This window comes from Littorina saxatilis, linkage group LG1, assembly GCF_037325665.1.
Source record: "Littorina saxatilis isolate snail1 linkage group LG1, US_GU_Lsax_2.0, whole genome shotgun sequence".
In the NCBI taxonomy this organism is placed as follows: Eukaryota; Metazoa; Mollusca; class Gastropoda; order Littorinimorpha; family Littorinidae; genus Littorina; species Littorina saxatilis.
The window spans coordinates 83,341,703-83,351,702 of record NC_090245.1 but is presented as its reverse complement, the minus strand read 5'-3'; the positions used below and the strand labels follow the sequence as shown (position 1 = coordinate 83,351,702).

At 41.8% G+C, this 10,000-nt stretch overlaps 1 protein-coding gene and 1 long non-coding RNA gene across 2 annotated transcripts in view; one reads left to right on the top strand and one right to left on the bottom strand.

The window, feature by feature from the left end:
• Nucleotides 1-10,000, top strand: part of LOC138981782 (small conductance calcium-activated potassium channel protein 1-like) — a gene marked incomplete in the record, with an annotated part of 255,085 nt that overhangs the window by 140,270 nt on the left and 104,815 nt on the right.
• On the bottom strand, nucleotides 5,700-8,316 carry LOC138981790 (uncharacterized). Its single transcript, XR_011460712.1, has 2 exons — nucleotides 7,323-8,316; nucleotides 5,700-6,653 (listed from the first exon to the last, which is right to left on the bottom strand). It is a non-coding gene; the product is annotated as an uncharacterized lncRNA (long non-coding RNA).

Below are 10,000 nucleotides of genomic sequence, written 5' to 3'. Positions count from 1 at the left end.
GTGTCACAGTGAACACGGCAAACGCGCTTTGCGAGAGCAGACGCTAATGTTCGAACATCGCTCTACCTTTCTGAAAAATACCTTTCAGCATTACGCCTTTGCGAGAAATAAAGTTCCCAGACAGTTGCAATTAATGTTTCCCGACCGCTGTACACGCCTAAAACGTCTCCTTTATATCTGAGTAAGAAACTGTTCTTCCAATAAGTTTTGAATCGACGAAGAGACGCTGTCCGCCACTGTCCGCCATTTTTTACGTCACGGAGTGAAGGCCGCAACGACGCGTTCTGATTGGCTCTGCCCCTGCGATTGACTGACGACTGGGTCACAGGAAAAGAACAAGTTCTAAAGCTCAAAGCTACGAGGGAATCGCATGAGACTGAGTCGCAGACTTGTCGTAGCTATTTTCCACGACTTAGTCGCCCGTGTGACAGGGTAACTCGCACGATTGAATCGCGCATGTGACGGCCCCATAAGGATTTTAAGTGGACAGAGAGAAAAACAAATACAGATGATGAACTTCTCTGAGGAATTGTACAAGAAACTCACCAGAAGACACAAACAAGGCAATCATATATATATTATTTTGGCAAATCCCAATAATAGAAATAATAAATAAAGAAAGAAAAAAATATATAAAATATGCATCAATGTAGTAGTACAATGCCAGAGAACCTACAAATGGTAGTAGAACCTTACTTCTTGAACACAATAATAGACACATTTAAAATAATATTGTTTTGCTCACAAAATATTGAACAATTGTTAGTTGGTACAAACGTGCAAGAGGAACACTTTTCTTGGCATGATAGCTTCCCTTGACAATTGCAACACGTGACGAAATCAGTTCCCGACTTAATGGAATTCCCTGCTTGTTTTTCAAAGCTACAACACTCATGCCGCATCAAATTGGCCTCGGGGGCATGAACAATCTACAATAGAAAATACGAGATATCGTAATGGTCCACCAAGACACGACCGCCAAAGAGCGAAATCAGTTTTGCGAACATGTAACACGTGCAAACAAAGAATAGCCTGTTGTTGTCCATGGGTTCCGCTCGGTCGACCGATTATTTCATGTGAGGGCCAATAACAAACATCAATCCTATCGATCGTTGCAACAGAGTTGTTCTTCAGAGAGTTCTGTAACGAACCTGCGAAGTAACATTGGAACACCAGCCTTTGCGAAACCCATTACAGGAAATCGCCGGGCACAGTGGAACCCCCCTTTTAAGACCTCCAAAAATCTGAGAAAATCAGGTCTTAAAAAGGAAGAAGTCTTAAAATGGGGGTAAATTTACAGAGGTCATGAACAGAAATTCTGAGAAAATCAGGTCTTAAAAAGGAAGAAGTCTTAAAATGGGGGTAAATTTACAGAGGCTATGAACAGAAAGTCTGAGAAAACAAGGTCTTAAAAGGGAGAGAGTCTTAAATTGGGGGGGGGGGGGGTGAGTCTTAAAAGGGGGATTCCACTGTATCACAGTCGTAAAAAATACAGCATGGTTTGACCGATACATTGAAGACAAGGGGGTTCTGACCATGAAGGGGAAATAACTCGATGCACTTGTTTCTCTATTGTGAGAGAAAACTGGAGGTGCCAAGATTATTATCGTAGTAGTCGGTAACGAAGTTGTAAGGTTAAGTCGACAGGATTCAGATGTTGCCGATCTAAACATTTCCGAAGCTCTCAATATTTGTGAATCAGCTCTGAAACGACGGGTAGCATCGACTGTTGAGTGACAAGTTGAACTACAGCCGTCCACAAAACAATAAACTTCTTCCGCGACACTTTCGTGGAATGCTTAATCGTGTTTAAAAAATAAAAAAAATAAAGGATTAAATAAACGCAAGCAAAAATAGGACTTTTCTTAAAACGTGAAGGACAGGACGAAAAGCTCAAGCATACCAGCGAAGAGGTTTTTCAATTGACAATAAATGTTTGTGTTTCACCGATCCCGTGCACGTATGCCATTTTTACACCCCCGGTATAGGGGTGTGTATAGGTTTCGGTCGATGTGTTTGTGTGTTTGTGTTCGCATATAGATCTCAAGAATGAACGGACCGATCGTCACCAAACTTGGTGAACAGGTTCTATACATTCCTGAGACGGTCCTTAAAAACATTGGGACCAGTCAAACACACGGTTAGGGAGTTATTGGTGGATTAAGATTCTACAAGGACTTATAGAGGGACATATTAATGGTCAAAGGGAAATAACCTTCTCAGTTGGTGGCAGTGAGAATGGTTATTTCCCTTTGACCAACGGGGGTGTTTTTCCTACCTCGGAGGAATTTCTTGTTATCGTTGGTGTCAGTCCTCGTTGTATTTGTATACATTTTCGTTTTCACTTTTCACCCAACACCGAATAATTAACCCAAGTAGCTGTCATAGTGTAGTCGTCAACAGCCCTTACTCCGGATAGGGTACCCGATAAGAAAACCCGTTATGCACACACAGTCCAAGCACCAAACATCTGTCACCATCTGCTTCGGATGGTAATCAGCACAATTAGTGTCATTCATCATTGGTGAATTATCCACATTCATTGCACGTGAGACTGGGTGTGGATTACGACGTCCAACTATTTTTGGGTGACTGTCACTGATACAGGGTATTTGATCGTGTTCTTGTAGTTTACGAGGTGGAATGTTATTGGCTGGGTATGAGGGATGGAATTATCGATAGATTTCTTTACTCTGGTAGTATAAGAGACCAGGTGGTCGGCGTGAGGATCTGTTTCAATTTGCACATTTTTGAACTTTTGAAAACTGAACTTCCAAACTTGCCGAAAGGAAAATTCGAAAGCATATTATTTTGCATCGTGTATGGTGTCAGAGGTGCGGGTTTCAGATTAATCTCTGAACGTTTACAGTATCGAAGAAGTTGGCTTTACTGCAACACCAAAAGAGCATTGCGAATTGATCTCTTGACCAAGAATTGATGTGTATATATGTACGTATTTATTGAACTTGTGGATACCTCTACACAGTGTGTTGGTGATGGTCTTCGTGGGTTAGCTTATTTGCTTCTGTCGGGTTTGTTGTTAGGGAGAGGCCTGGTGGCTAAGTTGATAGAACACTGGACTTAGGAGCCTTGGCTCGGGTTCCAATCCAGGGTAGGACAGATAATAAGGATCCACTTTATGTGCAGACTCAGAGACGGTATCAATGTCCCATCCCGTCCCATCCCTGTGGTACGTAAAAGTCCTCCGTCATTATGCCAAAAGAACATAATTATACGGCTGCGTGATTACACCCACACACGCACGCACCTGGGTAGCGCGACACTTAATGCTGCTAGCTTTCTACTTGGAAGAAGCGACCTGTATTTTTTAGCAATGGGATAATAAAGTAATGAAAATAAAATTACGTTTCATACTGTATGCTGGGCTTTCACTTTCAGACGATGCGAAATGGTAGCTGTTTCCAACGGAGCAGCAATCCTGCTCTGTTCTATCGCAGGCGGACAATACGCGAGTTAAATTCCGTTCCGTCTTCCGCAGCTTCTCGTGGGAAATCATACTGATTTTCCTGCAAGAGTTAACAGAAAACGTTTCGGTAACACAGAGGTGTACAGAGGACTCTATTTTGTCACACAGTTGTGGGACTTTTTGGAGCTCGATCGACCAGAAGTAACACTGAGATTTTAGCTGATTTATTCTCCCCTTGTTTATCAATTCTTTGTTTGGGGATAAACGTAGTTGACCTGAAAAATAAACATGTAATCCAATCCGGACCAGTGTGGTTTGGTTTGGTTTAGTTTGGTTGTTTATTTGTTTGCATACGTGCATGCGTGGAATCATTCAGAAACTGCTATCACTAGATGTCTCAAAACAGCGTAAAACAAAAGACACGACCAGAAAAATAACACTTTACTCCACCAATTGTAACTACTTTTTTGTTTTACAGTTAAGAACTCCCATGTCACCATCCAGGCAGCCAACCTCACAATTATCATGGTCGTATAAAAGTATATTCCTTCTCCTAAAAACCGCCATGTCAAAGACCACAATCGTGTAACGTTGACACTGCTCAAACCTACACATTTGCATGTATGCAAATAAATAGTCCAGGATTTGACATGTGTGAACACATCCCTTCCACTTCTGCCGTGTAAAGGCAGAAGGAAGCAAGTCCATGAAACATAGTTTCGAGAAAATCGACTTTTTGTGTTTGCATCACTGTTTTGGAATGAAAAGCCTAAAATGATGTTTTTGTTTGCTGATAACATGAAGGGCATTATTGTGCGTTTCTGCTATGAATATTAAAACCCTCTTTTGATTCATCACTTAGAAATAATGATTTTTGTGGACTTACTGCCTTTTGCCGAATTAATTCCCCAAACTCATTCACTCAAAAATAATGGTAAAAGGCAGTAAGAGGACATACTGCTTTCTGCCAAATTATATCCCGACTTAAATCTTATTTTTTAAAAATGGCAAAAAGCAGCATTGGACTTACTGCTTTCTGCCATATTATATCCTGGTCGATATATCTGGTTGAGAAAAGGGCATAGAGCAGCAAGTGGACTTACTGCTTTCTGCTAATTTATTATCTCCGAAAATTGAAAGTAAAAGAAAATACACGCAACACTGCTTTTGGAACTTTTTTTCAAATGTGACTTTACGTCCAATGATTTCGTGAATTTCTGAATGCACAAACAACTTCCTTGGTGAACAATCTTGTATTTTCTTTTGTGATTAACTGAGACAAATGTTCCCGTTTTCTGAAATTTCAACACATGCTCAAGTTAGTCTTTGTCTTGGTTCCTCGTTTTGCTTATCATTCTGTGGTCGCTCACTCATGATTAACTTTATTGTTAATCCGTTCTTGTGTCATTGATATCGTTTAAAAAGACCATTATTTTTGAGTCACTTGAGAAAAAGTGACTCTATGTAATCGGTCAGTGTTAGTCTGTCCGGCCGGCCGTCCGGCCGGCCGTCCGGCCGGCCGTCCGTAGACACCACCTTAACGTTGGACTTTTCTCGGAAACTATCAAAGCGATCGGGCTCATATTTTGTTTAGTCGTGACCTCCAATGACCTCTACACTTTAACGATGGTTTCGTTGACCTTTGACCTTTTTCAAGGTCACAGGTCAGCGTCAAAGGAAAAATTAGACATTTTATATCTTTGACAAAGTTCATCGGATGTGATTGAAACTTTGTAGGATTATTCTTTACATCAAAGTATTTACATCTGTAGCCTTTTACGAACGTTATCAGAAAAACAAGGGAGATAACTAGCCTTTTCTGTTCGGCAACACACAACTTAACGTTGGGCTTTTCTGGGAAACTATAAAAGTGACCGGGCTCAAATTTTATGTGAACGTGACTCATTGTGTTGTGAATAGCAATTTCTTCCTGTCCATCTGATGCCTCATATAATATTCAGAACTGCGAAAGTGACTCGATCGAGCGTTTGCTCTTCTTGTTAATACAAGTCTTGATACTCTCTTTTGATATTCACAAGACAAATATTGACTTGAACGCAAGTCTTTTAACATTAAAATAAAAATCTAAGAAAACGTTTACAAACACACGCTTTTTATCCTGCTGCTTGTCTGTAACACACACACACACACACACACACACACACACACACACACACACACACACACACACACACACACACACACACACTTTTCTTTCCTTCTCACTGTCTTTCTCGCTTTCGTTTGCTAATAAGAATTAGAATCCAGGATCTGACAATAAGACGTTTTATTTATTGAGTTTGAGTCTTGACTAACGATTTACAAAGGACACAAAATTAAAGCAACAGCATGACAAAAATAACTAGTGTGTCAAGCCGCCATTATACCAGAATTAAGAATAGGTCATCGTGCAGTCTTGATTTCCAAAGTACATGAAATTAAAGCAACAGCATGACAAAAAGAACTGGTTTGACAAGCCGCCATTATACCAGAATTAACAATAGATAATCGTGCAGTCTTGATTTCCAAAGGACACAAAATTAAAGCAACAGCAAGACAAAAAGAAATGGTTTGACAAACCGCCATTATACCAGAGTTAACAATATTATCGTGCAGTGTTGACTTTCAGCTGAAGTGTTCCACTTTTGAACAACATTTGTTTAATTAGTCTTGAAAACTGTGTGATGAACTATATAAACATTTGTAGTTGTACACCATTTGCTACATTTGCTAGTAGAATTACATAGTAATTCTAACACTGTCCACAAACATTGTAGTTGAGTGTTCAACTAGCAAAACCACAAACCTGCAAACTATGATGTAGTATATTTATTTATCACCCCATCTACCCCAGTTACAGTCTACACCCCTTCTAAAACTATTCACTGACATTCTGCCATCCGACTGATGACAATTATCAACTACAGCGATTAACTGGATGCAGATTTTTTTCCATGAGCCTGTTTTGATAACTAACAAACAACATACAATCCCCCCCCCCCCCCACCTCCTCCCCCTCCTCGTCCCCACGTTCTGCATCTCTGCGCTCAGCATCTGTTATTGTCAAACTGAAAGTTGTCAGTATTACTCCTCTTCCTCTTCTTTGGCCCATAACCGTCGTATGCTGCTGGCATTTTCATTTGGGCAAGTTCCATTGTGGCCTCTTCTCCTGCAAGCCGAGGTGGTTGTATCTCGCAGTTGCAACCTGCCAGCAACGCTTACACATCTGTCAAATGAAAAAGGCAGCAAAAGTGAGACATTTTATTGACAAATCTCCTCCCCACCCTCCTTCACATTATCCTTTTCCTCTCCCGCGCACATCACCTACCCCCCCCCCCCCCCCCCCGGGCTACTATAATGACAAACGATTACTGCTGCTGCTGCTGATACTAATACTACTGCAACTTTCTTTCTTTATTTGGTGTTTAACGTCGTTTTCAACCATTCAAGGTTATATCGCGACGGGGAAAGGGGGGAGATGGGATAGAGCCACTTGTCAATTGTTTCTTGTTCACAAAAGCACTAATCAAAATTTGCTCCAGGGGCTTGCAACGTAGTACAATATATTACCTTACTGTGAGAATGCAAGTTTCCAGTACAAAGGACTTAACATTTCTTACATACTGCTTGACTAAAATCTTTACAAAAATTGACTATATTCTATACAAGAAACACTTAACAAGGGTAAAAGGAGAAACAGAATCCGTTAGTCGCCTCTTACGACATGCTGGGGAGCATCGGGTAAATTCTTCCCCCTAACCCGCGGGGGGCAATACCACTGCAACGAAAATGATGTAAAGATGTTGCTCGTTTTAAAATATACCTCTTCAGCCCGAGAAAAGAAAGGAATAAAAAAATGTTGCACGCTATTTTTGGCTGTGTCAGTGAAACATACCTTGTTTTGGGCCCTTGAACATAAAGGGTCAGTGGTGGCGAGTATCCCTCAGTGTGCTGCAGCTGTCGTCGCTGCCTGTCCCACTTCGACTCACATTTCTGTCAAATACAATAGGACATAATACTTATTCCGATGGTTGGAAGCACAAAGAGACCGGAGAACAATCCTCCAGTATAATGTCATACTGTTCCAGATCTAACACGCTGTCAGCGCTCAAGACCACAAGTCACTCATTCTAGATCAAAACAACTATCTCTTTGTATTAGAAACATGCTAAATGCATCCATAAATATCATGATGAAAATACGGTGCAGAAGTGAATAGTCAAGAAGTCACGGTAGAAGTAGCGTACAACAACAAAACTATAATAAATGGGCATTTGAACTATAGCATTTTACTTGCTAGCTCCGTAATGCAAGTGCACATTAGAATACCCAAATCAGTCAGAAAATCAGTGTTGTCGTTGTAAATTCTCATACACCTATTGAGAGAGAGTCATTTCAGACCGGAACGCAAAACTGCCAACAACAAAAATGAAACAAACAAACCAACTTTCTGTTGCTTCGGATAGTTGAACACGTCGGCAGCAGCTCTCATCGCCATTTTCCCCGACAAAGGCCAGGGAAATAATGATACAATAAGCTTAGTTCTGATTGGTTAACCGCAGTCAGGATTACAAAAGGGTGAACGCGATTGGCTAATGGACATAGAGCGCTAAACCATGCAAACTCGTTTTGAGGCTTGCAAGGAAGTAAGTCCAGTGCAAACCTGAAAACCAAAAGTCCCTGGACTTGCTTCCATTTGCCGATTTTTATCCTTTGATTAATTTTTTTTTAGTGGACTTACTTCTTCAAAAAGTCCATAAATATTGATCGCACATCTTAGAAATTTTGACACAAGATGCGCCTTTTTCCCCTCTGCATTATGATATGAAAATCTCATTTTTACCAAATTTGGACTTACTGCCTTCTGCCAATACACGGCAGACTTGGACACACACCAAATATCAAAGACATGACGACTTCCTGTGCGGTTTGAGAATTGTGTGCTGAATATACTGAACTCCAAAAGAAACGCAAGATTAAGAAATTTAATCTCATTCTTTGCCATTTCATTTTGACGAGATCGAATCGAACGAATTTCACGAAAATTGGTACAAAGCATCTTGGGGCAATGTTCTTTGATTGTCACTAACAAAAAAACGTTACCGAAAGAAAGTTTTCACCGCCAGGCTCAGTAACGCGTGTGTCCCCCATTGGCGTTGACAAGGGCCTGACATCTGGCTCTCATGGAGCGCACCAGGCGGTTGACGGTGTTCCTGGAGGTTTCTGTAGCCGGGAGGAACTGTTGGCGCAGGTGCTGACGGTAGATGACCCGGTCTTGGCATGCTTCTACTGTACAAATGGCTGATTTCAGACAGTGGACGGAGACAGGTTTTTGTTCCTTGTGTGAGCTGAGTACTGTTAACGAAAAAAATCAGGTCTGGCAGCTTTTCTGTGGGCTGCGCGAGCGAAAAACAGTCTCAATCTTCAGAACGCTGCAGAGAGCGTACTCTGGGCGCTGCACACATGATTTTCACAGGCTACGTGTAGGACACTATGCTAACTCATGCTCGTGCAGAATTTTCCCCTGAAACCCACCTTTAGTGCATGAATTTTAACAAAACCTTAAATAACTCTTAACTTGCGTTTCTTTTGGAGTTCAGTATACATTCATTTCGCCGATTAACATAGGTGCCAGTTACGACGCTTACTCTGCCAAACAATTCTCACGTGTGCCCAGAAAGCTGCCTGACTGTAGATGACTGGAATGTGTTTACGTGGACCGATGCTATTATTCCATGTAAAAGCCCGGGTGGGTCCACCGGGATCTACAGCCATGGCCAGAGTGGCACAGTGGTTAGTGCCCTTGCCTCTCGCGCTGCAGATCGTGGGTTTGAATAAAAATACCCGATTTGTGCCGAGCTCTCTCCAATCCACCCAGCTGGAAATTGCTACTTTCCGGGAAAGGCAAAGGCAGCGAGGGAGAGGAGTGGACACCGCCCTCATAAAGCTGGCCCGAGAGTAATTGAGATCTCTAACATAACATAAGATAAGATAACTTTTATGTCCATTTTCATTTTACACAAACATGGACATTTTTCTGTTGGCACCACATCTCGCTCCCCTACGACCGAAAATGTGACCCTCCACCACGAAATGAGTCGCATGTCACCTTTGCATGATTTTCATATTTTTACATTTTCCAAAAGAGTTATTTATGCTCTATCCAGTGGTGAAACCCGTTTTAAAAAAGAGCGAAAACTGTTTGAGTTATAAGCCTGGGACTAAGGTGACCCTCACACTGTTACCAGACACTCCCCGGACTTAGAACCGCGTGAGGTGACATGCGACTCATTTCGTGGTGGAGGGTCACAAATGGTTGTGGGACTACCTGTACCTTAACATTTTTACCTACAGCTAAGGAAGATCTCTTTAAAGTTAGACTTCTTCCTTGCGGGTGTCTGCAGATTAGTTCCAGTCCGATACAGCGGGACGCCTGACACTGACAGAGCGGTTGTTGTCCGACCCCTCAAGTCCTGGCTATTCTCCTCCGTCATCACAGCCACAGGGCAGTCTATTGGCACATGGTCAAAGGCCTTTTCTTTTGTCCGTGTCCATTGCTGGCCACGAGGAACG